Source organism: Mobula hypostoma, chromosome 1 (assembly GCF_963921235.1).
Source record: "Mobula hypostoma chromosome 1, sMobHyp1.1, whole genome shotgun sequence".
Classification (NCBI taxonomy): Eukaryota; Metazoa; Chordata; class Chondrichthyes; order Myliobatiformes; family Myliobatidae; genus Mobula; species Mobula hypostoma.
Window position 1 is genome coordinate 5,675,986 of NC_086097.1, and position 17,427 is coordinate 5,693,412.

The window sequence follows — 17,427 nt, forward strand, 5'->3', positions numbered from 1 at the left end:
CACCGAGGTCTCATCACTAGGACAGCAAGCTGTTTACAGTTTACTGTACTATTTAACTGTGCTGCGCATGATATATACTTTGAATTATATTCTATTAATTTATTTGGTCGATGCACCATTTGGTTATATATATGTACAGTCAGATGACAATGAATTTTTACTTGAACTTGAATTTTATATATGTAGAAACCAAGTGCATAATCAGAATTCATTGGGAATATTACCCACTCGAATCCCAGAATGAAGTTATCATCACTGATAGTGTGTTGCTTAGAAGCAGCAGTAGAGTGAAAGGCATTAAAATTACTATACACTCAGTGAACCCAGTACAGAAGCGCACTCTCATGAACTGTTCTTTCAGGATCTCTCAAGGTGGAATATTATTCTTGCCCTTAAAATTTATTTATTTATCTATCTATTTTAAACAATAGACAATAGACAATAGGTGCAGGAGTAGGCAATTTTATGTACCTCTCTGCCTACCTACCTCTCTATCTATCTATCCATCCATCAACTTATTAATTTTATTTACTTATCTATTCATCTATTTTTTTCCCTTCAGAGCAGAATAAATTGACTATTGCCTACACTGGCCGATTTAAACTCTGGGCCATCTTCAATTCGAACCACTGTCAATTCAGTATTGTGATTAATTTTAATAGTTTTGAAACAAAAACTTAGTATGTGAAAACTAATTAATTGTGCATGTTATCCATTTGAAAGTGAGGGAAACGATGGTCTTCAGAAAAAGTCTGACATAAATACACACTCAGTGCCGACTTTATTAGGAGCACCTGTACACCTGCTTGTTAATGCAATTACCGAATCAATCACATGGCAGCAACTCATGCATAAAAGCATGCAGACATGTCACAGGTTCTGTTATTGTTCAGACCAACCATCAGAATTGGGAAGAAATGTGGTATAAATGACTTTGGCTGTGGAATGATTGTTGATGCCAGATGGAATTACAAAATGGCACCTGCATACAATGCTCCCACAGTTGACATCTTCTGGATAAATCATGAATCCATTTATTTCATTTCTTTTATGCTTTTAATGTTTCTTTTTCTTTATCTTGAGTGTGATTCTGGAATTGTTGGAGCCTGTGATTTGCAGTTTGGAGATCATTTGAGTGTTCCAGCACTCTGCAGTCCCCAAAAGGAATCGGCAAGCCGGAGGCAGTGAGCGTGAACCTCATGGCAAGGAGACTGAGGGACGAGGCACAAGCTGACGTTCGTCTCCATTTCATTGATTAAAGCTTCCGTTGTTCTCTGTTTAAAATGACAAGGAAGGGTGTAACGTGGAGGAGAATGTGGAGGTGGAGGGAGAGCACGGCTGCCTGCCTTTTGATCGCAGTCACATCACTTTGCTACGGAGGGGAGACTGCCTTTCCATCGCTGGTGGGATCACTCTCCTGCTGGATAGCGAAGAGGCTGCTGCTGTGCCCGGAGAAAGTTACCCAGGATTTTTCCATTTTGGATATGGATATGGATATAGACTTGGACTATGGATTTCCTTTCCAGACCTATAGTTTTTCATATTCCATGTTTCTCTCTTGTTTCTTTTTTGTGTGGGGAGGAGGTTTGGGGGCCGATGTGTCTCGTTCCATTCTCGATTATTTCTTTGTGTGGGCAGCAGGGATCTGGGGATTGATGATTCTTTTCTTCCTTTGTTTTGTGGTCATCTCGAGAAGAAGAATTTCAGAGTTGTTTACATTGGTAATAAACGAACTCTTGAACCTTTTCAGTATCTCAGAAACTGCTGGTCTCCTGGGATTTTCACACGCAACATTCCCTAGAGAATAGTGCAAGAAACAAAAATTACATCCAGTGAGCAGCAGTTCTGTGGGAAAAAATGACTTGATAATGAGAGAGGTCAGAGGAGAATGACCAGACAGGTTCAAGCTGACAGGAAGGTGACGTTAACTCAAATAACCACATCATCGTTTCAAGATGGTGCCGGTATCTCGCGTCTCTGCATGTGCTTTCCCGAGCAAACTGCCCTCTACACTATCCTATACCTGAGAAACCCTCCTAAACCCCCAATCTGCTACATCTAGCAAGATCAACAGCACTGGCGAAGCTACTGACCCAGCTGGAGATCACCGCGTCAGAATTGCTTCTTCAACTCCGGACCGCACCTGGACCCGACCAGCAAGGCCTGGTCCGAGGCCCACTACGTTCCCGGAGACCCTCAGCCTGCCACCGTGCCGAAGCGCTTGGAGACGCGGCCCATTCCACCAGCACCTCTCCAAAGCAGATGACCACACAGAAGTGACGTCGGAGACCTCAAGGTGTCCCAGACGCTTCCCCAGAGCGCCCACCGTAAAGCCCCGTTGGTGGCCATCCATACTCAATGACTAGGCCTCCACAGCTACCCGTGGCAACAAATTCCACAGATTCACCACTCTCTGGCTGAAGAAATTCCCACTCATCTCCGTTCTAAAAGGACGGCCCTCTAGTCTGAGGCTGTGTCCTCTGGTCTCAGACTCCCCCACCAAAGGACACATCATCTCCACATCCACTCTGCGAAGGTTTTTCGCCATTCGATAGGTTTCGAAGAGAATATAAAATGCCCAGGATGGAGAAAGCCCTTGGATTTAGGACGAGAATACTAACATTCCGTTTCAGAGCATGGTCTAGAAGCTGACTGCGGTGGACAGGAGGGCTCTACTCAAAACTGCCAGGTACCAGCCTATCCACCATCAAGGAAATATATACAGAAAGGTGCCAGAACAAGGCCAGCAATATCATGAAGGATCTGAGTCACCCTGCTCATGGACTGTTTGTCCCACTTCCATCAGGGAGGAGGCTATGTAGCATCCACGCTAGGACCACCAGACTCAAAGAGAACCAGAAAGGATTAGAATTCTCCCATGCCATTTGATTTTTATATTGTCTTTGTTCATCCTAAATAGAATTATAATTTATCATTAAAATAATCAGTAATATGAAGTATAAGGTCTTAAAGCATTGAGACCACCAGACTAAAGAAGTTATTTTTTCCAAGCAGTAAAGCTGAAAAACACTTCCCCCCACTAACCCACCCTTCCACCACTGCTTTATCACTTCCTATCAGACACCATGTGTGCAGACTTTCCTGTGCCTAATGTCACATTACGGACACAGAATCAATCTATGTAAATAAGCTATCTTATGTATTTATATTTATTGTGTTTTTTATCATTGTGTTCTTTATCTTAGTGTGTATTTTTGTGCTGCATCAGATCCGGAGTAACAATTACTTCATTCTCCTTTACACACGCATACATGAAACTATTGTGATAATCTTGAATCATCCATTTCAGTTCATCCTTCACTTATTCCAAAATGTTGTAACTGTTCCTGGGCATTCATTGTATCATGGAATGATGTATTAAATGGAAAGGTAAAACGGTACTCTGCTGTTGTAATCGCCTAGCTTTGAAGGGGGAGTTCCGGCTCTCACTATTATTTGGCGAATAATGACAACTTTCAAGTATCTTGCCTCTAATTCTCCTTGGGGCTTCAGAGAATTGTTAGATCAGGAAAACATCGACCTTACTACACAATACAGATGTAGGTGTGTAGCAAAGAAATTAAAACAGGCAGTGAAAACTTCCAGAGAGCATCACAAACGTTCTGCCTAATAACGTTTTATCTTTGATTATCTTGTATATCTTATTAATAGCATAATTTGGCTAAACTGGCCTGGACTATTAAAACCAGCTTAAGCCTTAAATGGCATTTCTCAGAGGCCTCCAGTGGTCATGCTCAGCCACAGATGATATGTCCTGGCTGTCTAGACATGCAACGCTGGACAGTACGATATGGAGGCAAGTTGTTGCCCATGTAGCAAATGACACCCCCCCGCCCACCATGCGTCTGAAGAACCCAAATGAATGGCAGAGACCGACACAGTTTGGCATCATCAGTGTCGTGGGAGTTTCCAGTCAGCATTGAACTCAGACAAAGACTGTCTTTAGGGTTTTATGTCAGGATTTTTCCCTTGGTGTTTACTCCTGAACCCTTCCCTATGAGTGGGTATAGCTGCAAGACAACGGAGGTTTGATAACAGAGTTTTCCTTCTCCTTAATGAGCTGCCAACTATGGCAGACAAGCTTCGTCTGTCTGAAACAACTGATTGTAAAGTGCCAGTAACCTGCATTTTCCCCTTTGCCTGTCAGTGGAAATAGTTTCTCCTGGTTTAATAGCTAAGCCGCATGTGAGCGCCAGGAGCTAGATTGATTGCCAGAGGCTATTTGAGATGCATGCTATTGGGAGCATTTAGTAGGTAGTGGGAGTTTATTCCTGTTACCACCCCCGGCTATAACAACCTTAAACAACTAAGACTGACATCACTAAATACAAATAAACTAACTATTATTTTGGTATGTGTTACGCTGAAATGATGGTCTTGCATTTAATCCTTTGGGATTGGGATTCAAGGATGTTAACATTCTCTCAGTTTGCAAAATCCTCCCTAAGATATTGAGAAATTGACATGTAAAGCAGCGGTGTTCCAATTTCCTGCCACAGTCCGAAGATGAACTGGTGAGTAGGTTAATTTGTCATTACAAATTGTCCCGTAATGAGGCTGGGGTTAAGTTGCTGGGGTGCAGCTTACTTTGTGCCGTATTTCTTAATAAACAAATAAATTAGTTTGAGACTTTTGCTTGTTTATGTAGAGTTTTCTTGGTAACTTCTGTTGTATTTCTTTATTTTTCCTGTAAATGCCTGCAAGAAAATGAATCTCAAGATAATATATGGTGACATATATGAACTTTGATAATAAATAATATTTTGAACTTTGAAATTTTGCTTTCAAATTTGAACTTTGAACTCCATGGTGGCACAGCCATTATCATAATGCGATTTCAGTGCCAGTGACCAGGGTATAATACCTGCTGCTGACTGTGAGGAGATAATAAGTTTTCCCTGTAATTGAGTGTGTTTCCTCCAGATGCTCTGCTATCCGCCCACACTTCAAAACATGTTTGAGTTAGTAATTGGTCACGAGGGTGTAATTGGGTGATTGTGGCTCATTGGGCTGGTAGGGCCTGTTACCCTGCTTTATATCTATTAAACAAAAGCAAATAAATAAGTAAGCGAGGGTTAAGAGACTCATATGAGTTTCTATTTGAAGATGAAGTTGAGTGAGAGCAGTACCTAACACATTTGTCCTGATGGGAGATTTTATTTTCCTAAATATTGATTGGCATCTCCCTAGAGCAAGGGGTTTAGATGGGGTGGAGTTTGTTAGGTGTTTTCAGGAAGATTTCCTGACACAATATGTAGATAAGCCTACAAGAGGAGAGGCAGTACTTGATTTGGTCTTGGGAAATGAACCTGGTCAGGTGTCAGATCTCTCAGTGGGAGAGAATTTTGGAGATAGTGATCATAACTCTATCTCCTTTACAATGGCATTGGAGAGGGATAGGACCAGACAAGGGAGAAAAGCGTTTAAGCAAACACATCAAAGTTGCTGGTGAACGCAGCAGGCCAGGCAGCATCTCTAGGAAGAGGTACAGTCGACATTTCAGGCCGAGACCCTTCGTCAGGACTAACTGAAGGAAGAGTTAGTAAGAGATTTGAAAGTGGGAGAGGGAGGGGGAGATCCAAAATGATAGGAGAAGACAGGAGAGGGAGGGATGGAGCCAAGAGCTGGACAGGTGATAGGCAAAAGGGATATGAGAGGATCATGGGACAGGAGGTCCGGGGTAAGAGACGGCGGGAGGGGGGAACCAGAGGATGGGCAAGGGGTATAGTCAGAGGGACAGAGGGAGAAAAAGGAGAGTGAGAGAAAGAATGTGTGTATAAAAATAAATAACGGATGGGGTACGAGGGGGAGGTGGGGCATTAGCGGAAGTTAGAGAAGTCGATGTTCATTCCATCAGGCATCAGGTTGGAGGCTACCCAGACGGAATATAAGGAGTTGTTCCTCCAACCTGAGTGTGGCTTCATCTTTACAGTAGAGGAGGCCGTGGATAGACATGTCAGAATGGGAATGGGATGTGGAATTAAAATGTGTGGCTACTGGGAGATCCTGCTTTCTCTGGCGGACAGAGCGTAGGTGTTCAGCAAAGCGGTCTCCCAGTCTGCGTCGGGTCTCACCAATATATAGAAGGCCACATCGGGAGCACCGGACGCAGTATATCTCCCCAGCCGACTCACAGGTGAAGTGTTGCCTCACCTGGAAGGACTGTCTGGGGCCCTGAATGGTGGTAAGGGAGGAAGTGTAAGGGCATGTGTAGCACTTGTTCCGCTTACACGGATAAGTGCCAGGAGGGAGATCAGTGGGGAGGGATGGGGGGGATGAATGGACAAGGGAGTCGCGTAGGGAGCAATCCCTGTGGAAAGCAGAGAAAGGGGGAGAGGGAAAGATGTGCTTAGTGGTGGGATCCCGTTGGAGGTGGCGGAAGTTACGGAGAATAATATGTTGGACCCGGAGGCTGATGGGGTGGTGGTGGTAGGTGAGGACCAGGGGAACCCTATTCCTAGTGGGGTGGCGGGAGGATGGAGTGAGAGCAGGTGTGCATGAAATGGGGGAGATGCGTTTGAGAGCAGAGTTGATAGTGGAGGAAGGGAACCCCCTTTCTTTAAAAAAGGAGGACATCTCCCTCGTCCTGGAATGAAAAACCTCATCCTGAGAGCAGATGTGGCGGAGACGGAGGAATTGCGAGAAGGGAATGGCGTTTTTGCAAGAGACAGGGTGAGAAGAGGAATAGTCCAGATAGCTGTGAGAGTCAGTAGGCTTATAGTAGACATCAGTGGATAAGCTGTCTCCAGAGACAGAGACAGAAAGATCTAGAAAGAGTAGGGCCGTGTTGGAAATGGACCAGGTAAACTTGAGGGCAGGGTGAAAGTTGGAGACAAAGTTAATAAAGTCAACGAGCTCAGCATGCATGCAGGAAGCAGCGCCAATGCAGTCATCGATGTAGCGAAGAAAAAGTGGGGGACAGATACCAGAATAGGCATGGAACATAGATTGTTCCACAAAGCCAGCAAAAAGGCAGGCATAGCTAGAACCCATACGTGTGCCCATAGAAAAGCATTTAATTGGAGTAAGGGGAGTTATGAGGCTATCAGGCAGGAAATTGGAAGCTTAAATTGGAAACAGGTGTTCTCAGGGAAAAGTACGGAAGAAATGTGGCAAATGTTCAGGGGATATTTGTGTGGAGTTCTGCATAGGTACGTTCCAATGAGACAGGGAAGTTATGGTAGGGTACAGGAACCGTGGTGTACAAAGGCTGTAATAAATCTAGTGAAGAAGAAAAAAAAGCTTACAAAAGGTTCAGAGAGCTAGGCAATGTTAGAGATCTAGAAGATTATAAGGCTAATAGGAAGGAGTTTAAGAAGGAAATTAGGAGAGCCAGAAGGGGCCATGAGAAGGCCTTGGCAGGCAGGATTAAGGAAAACCCCAAGGCATTCTACAAGTATATGAAGAGCAAGAGGATAAAACATGAAAAAATAGGACCTATCAAGTGTGACAGTGGAAAAGTGTGTACGGAACCGGAGGAAATAGCAGAGGTACTTAATGAATACTTTACCTCAGTATTCACTATGAAAAAGGATGTTGGTGATTGTAGTGATGACTTGCAGCAGACTGAAAAGCTTGAGCATGTAGATATTAAGAAAGAGGATGTGCTGGAGGTTTTGGAAAGCATCAAGTTGGATAAGTCGCCGGGACTGGATGAGATGTACCCCAGGCTACTGTGGGAGGCGAGAGAGGAGATTGCTGAGCCTCTGGCGATGATCTTTGCATCATCAATGGGGATGAGAGAGGTTGCGGAGGATTGGAGGGTTGCGGATGTTGTTCCTTTATTTAAGAAAGGGAGTAGAGATAGCCCAGGAAATTACAGACCAGTGAGTCTTACCTCAGTGGTTGGTAAGTTGATGGAGAAGATCCTGAGAAGCAGGATTTATGAACATTTGGAGAGGTATAATATGGTTAGGAATATTCATCATGGCTTTGTCAAAGGCAGGTCATGCCGTACGAGCCTAACTGAATTTTCTGAAGATGTGACTAAACACATTGATGAAGGAAGAGCAGTAGATGTAGTGTATATGGATTTCAGCAAGGCATTTGATAAGGTACCCTTTGCAAGGCTTATTGAGAAAGTAAGGAGGCATAGGATCCAAGGGGACATTGCTTTGTGGATCCAGAACTGGCTTGCCCACCGAATGCAAAGAGTGGTTGTAGACGGGTCATATTCTGCAGGAGGTTGGTCACTAGCGGAGTGCCTCAGGGATCTGTTCTGGGACCCTGAATCTTCATGATTTTTATAAATGACCTGGATGAGGAAGTGGAGGGGTAGGTTAGTAAGTTTGCTGATGACACAAATGTTGGAGGTGTTGTGGATAGTGTGGAAGGCTGTCAGAGGTTACAGCGGGACATTGATAGGATGCAAAACTGGGCTGAGAAGTGGAAGATGGAGTTCAACCCAGTTAAGTGTGAAGTGGTTCATTTTGGTAGGTCAAGTATAATGGCAGAATATAGTATTAATGGTAAGAGTCTTGGCAGTGTGGAGGATCAGAGGGATCTTGGGGTCCAAGTCCATAGGATGCTCAAAGCAGCTGCGCAGGTTGACTCTGTGGTTAAGAAGACATACGGTGTATTGGCCTTCATCAATCGTGGAATTGAATTTGGGAGCCGAGAGGTAATGTTGCAGCTGTATAGGATCCTGGTCAGACCCCACTTGGAGTACTGTGCTCAGTTCTGGTCGCCTCACTACAGGAAGGATGTGGAAACCATAGAAAGGATATTGAGGAGATTTACAAGGATGTTGCCTGAATTGGGGGGGGGGAGAGCATGTCTTATGAAAACAGGTTGAGTGAAGTCGGCCTTTTCTCCTTGGAGTGACAGAGGATGAGAGGTGACCTGATAGAGGTGTATAAGATGATGAGCGGCGTTGACCATGTGGATAGTCAGAGGCTTTTTCCCAGGGCTGAAATGGTTGCCACAAGAGGACACAGGTTTAAGGTGCTGGGGAGTAGGTACAGAGGAGATGTCAGGGGTAAGTTTTTTACTCAGAGAGTGGTGAGTGCGTAGAATGGGCTGCTGGCAACGGTGGTGGAGGTGGATACGATAGGGTCTTTTAAGAGACTTTTCGACAGGTACATGGAGCTTAGGAAAATAGAGGGCTATAGGTAAGCCTAGTAATTTCTAAGACAGGGATATGTGGGCTTTGTGGGCTGAAGGTCCTGTATTGTGCTGTAGGTTTTCTGTTTCTCCTTGGGAAAGGAGAGGGGAGGGTGTCAATGAATTTTTGTTATCCCTATTGGCTTCAGGGTGACATAAGTTGTGAATTCTGAAGAAGATTAACAATGCTGGAAATACTCAACAAGTCAGGGAACATGTATGGAGAGAGCAACACACACAAAATGCTGGAGGATCTCAGCTGACCGCTCAGCGTCTATGGAAAAGATTACAGTCGACATTTCAGTCTGCTTATCTACTTCTGGTCTCATCAATATACACCAATACTCCATTTGCCACAAAAAGTGGACATTCCAGTAGTCACTCATTTTAATTGCACTTCCCATTTCCATTCCAACTGTCAGCCCATGGCCTCCTCTACTGTCGTGATGAATGAACACTTAGTTTGGAGGAACAACACCTTATAATCAATTTGGGTAGCCTCTAACCTGACTTCTCCAAATTCTAATAATGTCCACGCCCCTTCACCATTCCCCATTCCCATTTCCTTCTCTTACATCTCCTAACCTGCCTGTCTCCTCCCTTGGGTGCTCCTCCCCCTTTTCTTTCTTCCATGGCCTTCCGTCCTTGGTTATCAAACTCTCCCTTCTCCAGCCCTGTATCTCTTTCACCAATGAACTTCCCAGCTCTTTACTTCATCCCTTCCCCTCTTGGTTTCACCGATCACCTGTGTTTCTTCCACCCCCCCCCCCCACCTTCTAACACCGACTCCTTTTTTTTTCTCCAATCCTGATGAAGAGTCTCGTTCCAAAATGTCAACTGCACTCTGTTCAGTAGATGCTGCCTGGCCTGCTGAGTTCCTCCAGCGTTTTGTGTGTGTTGCTCGGATTTTCAGCATCTGCAGATTTTCTCTGTTACTACCATAGTGTATTCATTCAGATCTCTAGATGAATGCTAGAATATGACCCAGTCCACTAACTGAAAGCAATCCCATAATCACTCCTGTGACTCCTGTGACCACCTCACTGTTGTCCTAATTTCTGGATCTTTGCTTTTAGCCTCTGCCTGTATGCAGGTAGGAGCAGGACAGCCAAGTGATCTGATTTACCAAAATGCATTCTGGGCAAGGAACAGTAGATGATCCTCAACTTAGTATAACAGTAGTCTGGTAAATTGAGACCTCTGGTACTGCAGGTTGTATGCTGTTGGTAATTGGGCAGGGTTTTCTTCAAACAGGTCTGATTGAAGTCTCTGACTATTAACTTGAAACGCCTCGGGATGGGCTGTTTCTTGTCTGCAAACGACATCATGCAGTGTCGCGAGTGTTTGCTTATGGTCGGCTGCTGGTGGTATACAAACAGCAGTCAGGAGTACACAGGAGAACTCCCAGGTAAATAGAATTGATGGCATTTGACCGTGAGGTGTTCCAAGTTGGGGGAACATGAGACAGTAAAATGTGAAAATAGTTGGAGCTGAATGCTTTATCTACAAGGCACTGTATGTACTTTGATAATAAATTTACTTTGAACTTTTAACATAGTCCTTTTGCATGATCATAGGATCTGGGCACTTTTCCTCATGTTATTTCTAATTTTTCCTCTCCCCCAGTTCATATCTGTGAGTTTTTGTTCGCAACACATTCACCAATACGAATTCATTCACCTGTCAGTAGAAATCGTTTCACTGGTCTTAGCGGCTAAGCCACATGAGGGGACCAGGGGATGGGCTTGGTTGTCAGAGGATTTCCGAGATGCATAACATCAGGAGCATTTAATAGGTAGTGGGAGCTTATCCTACTATCACCTCTGGCTATGGCAATCTTAAGAGACCTGCTTTAATTAAAACCAGTAAAAACAAACTGCAGATACTGGAAATCTGATACAAAACCAAAAGATTCTGGATACCCTCAGAAGCTGGGAAAGCAGCTCTGGAGAAAAAAGTAAATTTTCAAGGCCAAAGACCCTATATCAGAACTATGTCTAATTCAACATTGCATAAATTTGACCCTTAAGAACTGCCAACAGGAACATTATTCTACCATGTTAATGCCAGTACATTGAGGATTGTCAGTTTTATCTGCTATATTCACTCCCAGACATAAATTATCTAACATGTCTCAACAAACTTTGACTCTAAGATGCATTTTCAATTTTCTTTAATTTCTTATCATACAATTGTGACTAATTTTCTGTTAGTGTCATCTGGGCAGATAGCACGGCATTTGTTCTGTGATTATAATAAATTGTCAGCAAATAGAGACCATATGATCATAAGACCATGAGATATGGGAGCAGAATTAGGCCACTTGGATCATTGACTCTGCTCCACCATCTCATCATGACTCATTTACTATCCCTCACAGCCCATTTTCCTGCATTCTTCCCATAACCTTTGATGCCCTTATTAATCAAGAACTTATCAACCTCCACTCTAAATATACCCAATGACTTGGCCTCCACAGCCACCTGTGGCAATGAATTCCCTGACTAAGATTCATTCACTAATGAGGGTGGTGAATCCAGATGAATTCCAGCAGGTCATATAGTTTATGTGAAGAGCCTTTACTGATAAAACTCATTAAGGCACACAACAATTATGGAAACTTATCTTTTAGGGATTTCTTTTGTTAAATTATGTGCATTCTTTGTCTAGTCAAGAGCTCACATGTTAATCACTGCCCTGTGAATATCAACTATCACCTCAGGAGGCTTAACTGGGAACATTGTATTCCATTGATGTCTCTCATGGGGAACAGTACTGGCCAATTAATCAGCAGCAATAATTACTTGTACAATCAGCAAAATACTCAGACTTTTATGTTCCAAGATTCTTTTATTGCAACATACATGTCGAGGGGCTCCAGACCTCTCCTTGCTGGAATTCAGAAGAATGAGGGGTGACCTCACTGAAACCTATCGAATGTCGAAAGGCCTCGATAGAGTAGATGTGAAGAGGATGTTTCCTATGGCGGGGGAGTTTAAGACCAGAGGACATTGCCTCAGAAAGGAGGGATGCTCTTTTAGAACAGAGATGAGGAGGAATTCTTTTAGCTAGAGAGTGGTGAAGTTGTGGAATTCATTGCTGTGGAGGCCAAGTCATCGGGTATTTTGGGATAGACTGTAAATTAGGGCAGGAGAAAAGACAGGGAGAAAGCGGGAGATTGGGGCTGAGAGGGAAAATGGATCAGCAATGATGAAATGGTGGAGCTGATTTGATGGGCCAAATGGCCTATTTCTGCTCCTCTATCTTATGGTCCTTTGGTCTTAAATGTACTTACTGTATTAGAACTGTTTCTTGAATGATTTAAAGTTAATATTAAAATATGTTCAAAGTAATTTGTCATTTGGGCCTCTCTAAAAGGTTAAATTATATTTCATAATAAATTACTGTATAATGGCATATCCACTGGTAGTAAATTATGTGAAAAATACAAGCTTAAGGTAATACATTGATTATGATGCATAATCTCTGATTGCTTTTCATTTCTTAACATAGCTAAATTAAAATTATAATATTCATACACACTAGCATAAATCAGGACAAAGAATTCATTTAAGGGCTTGCATTCAAGGTGAGAGGGGATAATTTGAGAGATGTGACAGGCAGGTTTTTTACACAGGGACAGGTGGGTACTTGGAATGTGCTGTATGGGGTGGGGTAGAGGCTGATACATTAGAGACTTTTAAAGGACTTTCAGATAAGTACGGGAATGTGAGGAAAATGGAAGGATATGGACACTGTGTAGCTGGAATTTGTTCAGTTGGCCATTTGATTACTAATTTATTTGGTTTAGCACGACGTTGTGGGCTGAATGGTCTGTTCTTGTGCTGTATTGTTCTACATTTCAAGTCAACAATGATGCAGATGTTCTTCAATATCTGACATGTTTGTTGTTTCCTAAAATTAGGATGTTAGTAACAACACCAGTGGGGATAACCTCACTCAACTTCATTTGCACGAACAATGAACTGTTCTCACAAACTATGGACTCACTTTCAAGGACTCTTCATCTCATGTTCAACATAGTTATTTATTATTCTTTCATTTTCTTTCTTCTAGTACTTGAACACTTTGTGGCCTTTTGCACACAAGTTGTCTTTTCTATTGGTGCAGCCTTTTGTTGATTCTATTATAGTTATCGAGTATCTCAGGATTGTATTTGGTGACATAGATGTACTTTGATGATACATTAATTTTGAACTTTGAACTTTATCCATTGTGCATCATCTGACCAAGAATGTGTCCAGTCTTAACACTGAGGCCATTTTTTGTCAGTTCTCTGCTGACAGTGTATCAAATATCTCACATTTATTGTATAGAACATTAACGTAAATATACAGACAAATCATGGCTTATAACATGTTTTTCTAAGAATTTATGGAATATTATGGTTTAACTTTAATCATGAATACTCGGGGTGTGCAGCGTGTCCAGGGAGGGGCAGCACCTCTGGTGAAGGGGCTCGTCATGTCCATTCTGGGGCAGCTCACTCACCCTTGGCCCCACCAGACACTCAGCTCTCACCTGTGGATCTCAGCAGCTGTTTGCATAAATGAAAATATATATATATGTGTTAAAATTATGAATCAGGTCAAACTTTCACAGGCTCTCTATTCCGTAGAGTTCTGCTGGTTATTTTCTGCTCTCTTACAGTTTACCTGCTACCCCACTTTTCCACTACATTCGATTGGTAAGTGTAGCAGTGAAGTAGAGACACGCAAATGAGAGAGAGAGAGAGCCGAATGTGATGTCAATCCACTCTTTTGACACTACGAAGAGGTATGTGCAATTAGCTTGTTTATTTCAAAGTTCAAACTAAATATATTATTGGAGTACATATATGTCACCATATACTAGCATGAGATTCATTTTCTTGCAGGCATTTACAGTAAAACAAAAGAAATTCAATAAAAAACTGCACACAAAGACTGAGAAACAACCAATGTGCAAAAGACGGCAAACTGTGCAAGTAAAAACACAAATAATAATAATGATAAATAAACAAGTAAATAAAAAAATACTGAGAACATGAGTTGTAGAGTCATTGACAGTGAGTCCACAGGTTGTGGAATCAGTTCAAAGTTGAGGTGAGTGCAATTGAGGAGGACAGGATGGCGGCACGACGGCAGCGCGCGCGGCCTCTCTGATGATGAATATGTTACCTGTCAAGTAGGGGATCGTGCACAATTCTGATTTGATAGAGATGGACGTGACAGTACAGAGGAACATCTGGAAAACTTCTGAAATGCCTGCTTCGCTGCTGCTGCTGCTGTGTGGTAACCGGAATCTCCGGAGCAGAAGGCCCCGAATCCTCGGCTTTGCTTGTTTCAGCGACCAGGGCTAGGTCGAAGGCGCTCGGCAGAGGATGGCGCTCGGGAGGCTGTATCGGAGGGGATGGTCGGAGGCTCGAAGTTCACGGACGGACGGACTCAGTGTCCGCTGTGGTCGGCTGCTTCCAAGGCATCGGCAAGTTGACGGTGCCTGGAGGTTTATGGCAGAGAGTTTCTCCCTTTTGCCGCCTGCTATCGGGGACTCGGGGACTTTTGAGAGTTCTTTTACCGTGCCCATGGTTTGCTCTTCATCAAATTATGGTTTTGCTTTGCACTGCTGTAACTATATGTTATAATTATGTGGTTCTGTCAGTGTTAGTCTTTGGTTTGTCCCGTTTTCTGTGATATCACTCCGGAGAAACATTGTATCATTTTTTAATGCATGTATGCATTTCTAAATGACAATAAAAGAGGACTGAGTGTTCTCATAATCTACATTATCCATATTGGTTCAGGAGCCTGATGGTTGAGGGGTAATAACAGTTCCTGAACCTGGTGGTGTGGGACCTGAGACTGTTATACGTCCTGCATGAAGGCAGCAGTGAGAAGAGAGCCTGACCTGGATGGCGGAGGGACTTGAGGATAGATGCTTCTTTCCTGTGTCAGAGCTCCTTGTAGATGAACTGAATGGTGGGGGGGGGTTTCCGTGTGATTGACTGAGCCGCATCCATTACTTCTGCAGGCACTTCCACTCTTGGACATTGGTGTTTCCATACCAGGCCCTGACGCAGCCTGTTGGCATGCTGTCCATAGAATTATATCAAAGTTTTAGATGACATGCTAAACTGGCGCAAACTTCTAAGAAAGTAGAGGTGCTGCCGTGCCTTCTTTGTGAAAGTACTTAAATGATGGTCACAGCACAGATCTTCTGAAATTATAACACTGAGGAATTTAAAGTTGCTGACCCTCTCCACTCTGACCCCAATGAGGACTGGCTCATGGACCTCCGATTTCCTCCTCCTGCAGTCAATAATCAGCTCTCATTTTTCATATCTTCTAGTACTTCAAAGTATTTTTATTAGAGTTATTTTTATTTATATAATAATGTTAAAAATAATACATAATTATACTGATATGACAAAATCAACAGTCAGTGCCTGTTGCCAATTGCAAAGATGAGGCTGAGACTTCTGAGACAGCTGGACTCCCTGTCACTGAGAGAGGTTGGTGCTTGGTTCAGCCATTGGCATCTCCCGCAGACGAAGGAGTTCCGCTGGGTGTCACAGCAGGGTCCTGGTCTCTGCCTACAAATATACTCCGTGATGGTACAGTGCCTATGCTGCCGATAAACTTGTTCATGTTTTTCAATAAAGTTTTATGCATGAGTTCCACTGTACAGGTAAATAGCTCCAGGTAATTTATAGTCATTCATTTGCTATTTGTTAAACTGCATTAGCATTGCACATGCAACAAATCTATTATTTTTGATATAACTTACATATCTACTTAAGCCCTTCATCCTTACTGGGGCATAGGCTGCCTACAGCAGCTCACCAGGGTCCTCTGTCCTGGGCCGGTCTCTTTCAAGTTGTCCCCAGGCGTAGCCATCTTTGAAGATGCTTCCTCTCCCAGGGATGAGGTCTTTGGAGGTTCTGTAACTCCGGGTCTTTACACGGTGTGGTTGCTAGTCCCATGTGAACCCTCCTATTTTCAAAGCTGGACTTGTGACCATCCGCAGCAGAGATTTTTTTTATATATAAACAATGTTCCACCCTGGATTTATTCAATCACACCACCATCAATTCGGTAACATCATAATATTTAGCAGCCACAGGATTAACTGATCAAACAGTCACTTAGAGTAGGATCTGCCAACGTGAGGGTATGACTTTATTAAGAGATCATGTTCCAGTACAATAATTTGCTAATGAAACCTCATGGACAGTGTTCTCAGGGATTTACCACTCTTGTTTGTTTACCTAGATGATTTTTTGGTAGCCAGCCCTTCTAGAGATGAACATCTCTTCAGCTTGAAAATCCTTTTCAAATGCCTTAGTCAGCACCACCTTATTGTTAGGCCGGTGAAGTGCCCGTTTGATCAGTCCCTGGTCGATTTCCTCGGACACCGCGTCAATGCAGCAGGGGCAGTTCCCCTGGTGGCTAAACTTGGGTCTGTTAAGCGCCTCCCTCAGCCAGTCATCGTTAAGGCCCTGCAGAAGTTTTTGTGCATGGTGAACTTATATCACCATTTTGTCCCCAAAGTAGCTCAGCTCACTTGCTAACTCTGCAAGGCCTTTAAGGGCACAACGGCCAAGCACAGTAGGGTCCATGGTGTTTGCAGACACTAAGCAGGCATTGTCTAATGCAACTCTGCTAGCGCACCCTCTCCTAGATGTGCCGATGGTTCTCCACACTCTCACCAATTGTCACGGTGCATGAACAGTTGTTTAATGGCACTTAGCAACCTCTCACCTTTTTTAGCCGTCAGCTTCGTCCCTGTGAGCACAAGTACAGCACATTAGACCGTGAGCTTTAGGGCCTGTAATTGGCAGTGCGGCAGTTTCATTGTATCCTAGAGAAGCGTCCATTTACAGCTTTTGTGGATCATAAGGCCCTAACAGTCACCATAGCTAAGGTTTCTGAATCTTGGTCTGCTCGAACAGCAGCACCATCTCTCTTTTATTTCACAGTTCACCACAGACATCCAGCATGTTGCGGGGAAGCGTAACCTTGTGGCTGACTGCCTTTCGCAGTCCTTCACTGGTACTATCCATCTGAACAGCGTTTCGACCATGCGAATGTGGATTTGGTTGGCCCATTGTCCCCGTCCTGCGGGTTTACTCACCTCCTCACCATTGTTGAAAAGATCACATGTTGGCCGGAGGCAGTGCTACTGTTGTCCATTTCAGTCGCGGAGGTGTTCATTGGCTTGTGGTTTGCTCGGTTTAGCATCCCATCGGCTATCTCTTCAGACCGAGAGACACAGTTTATGTCTGAGCTTTGGTGTGTGGTTGCC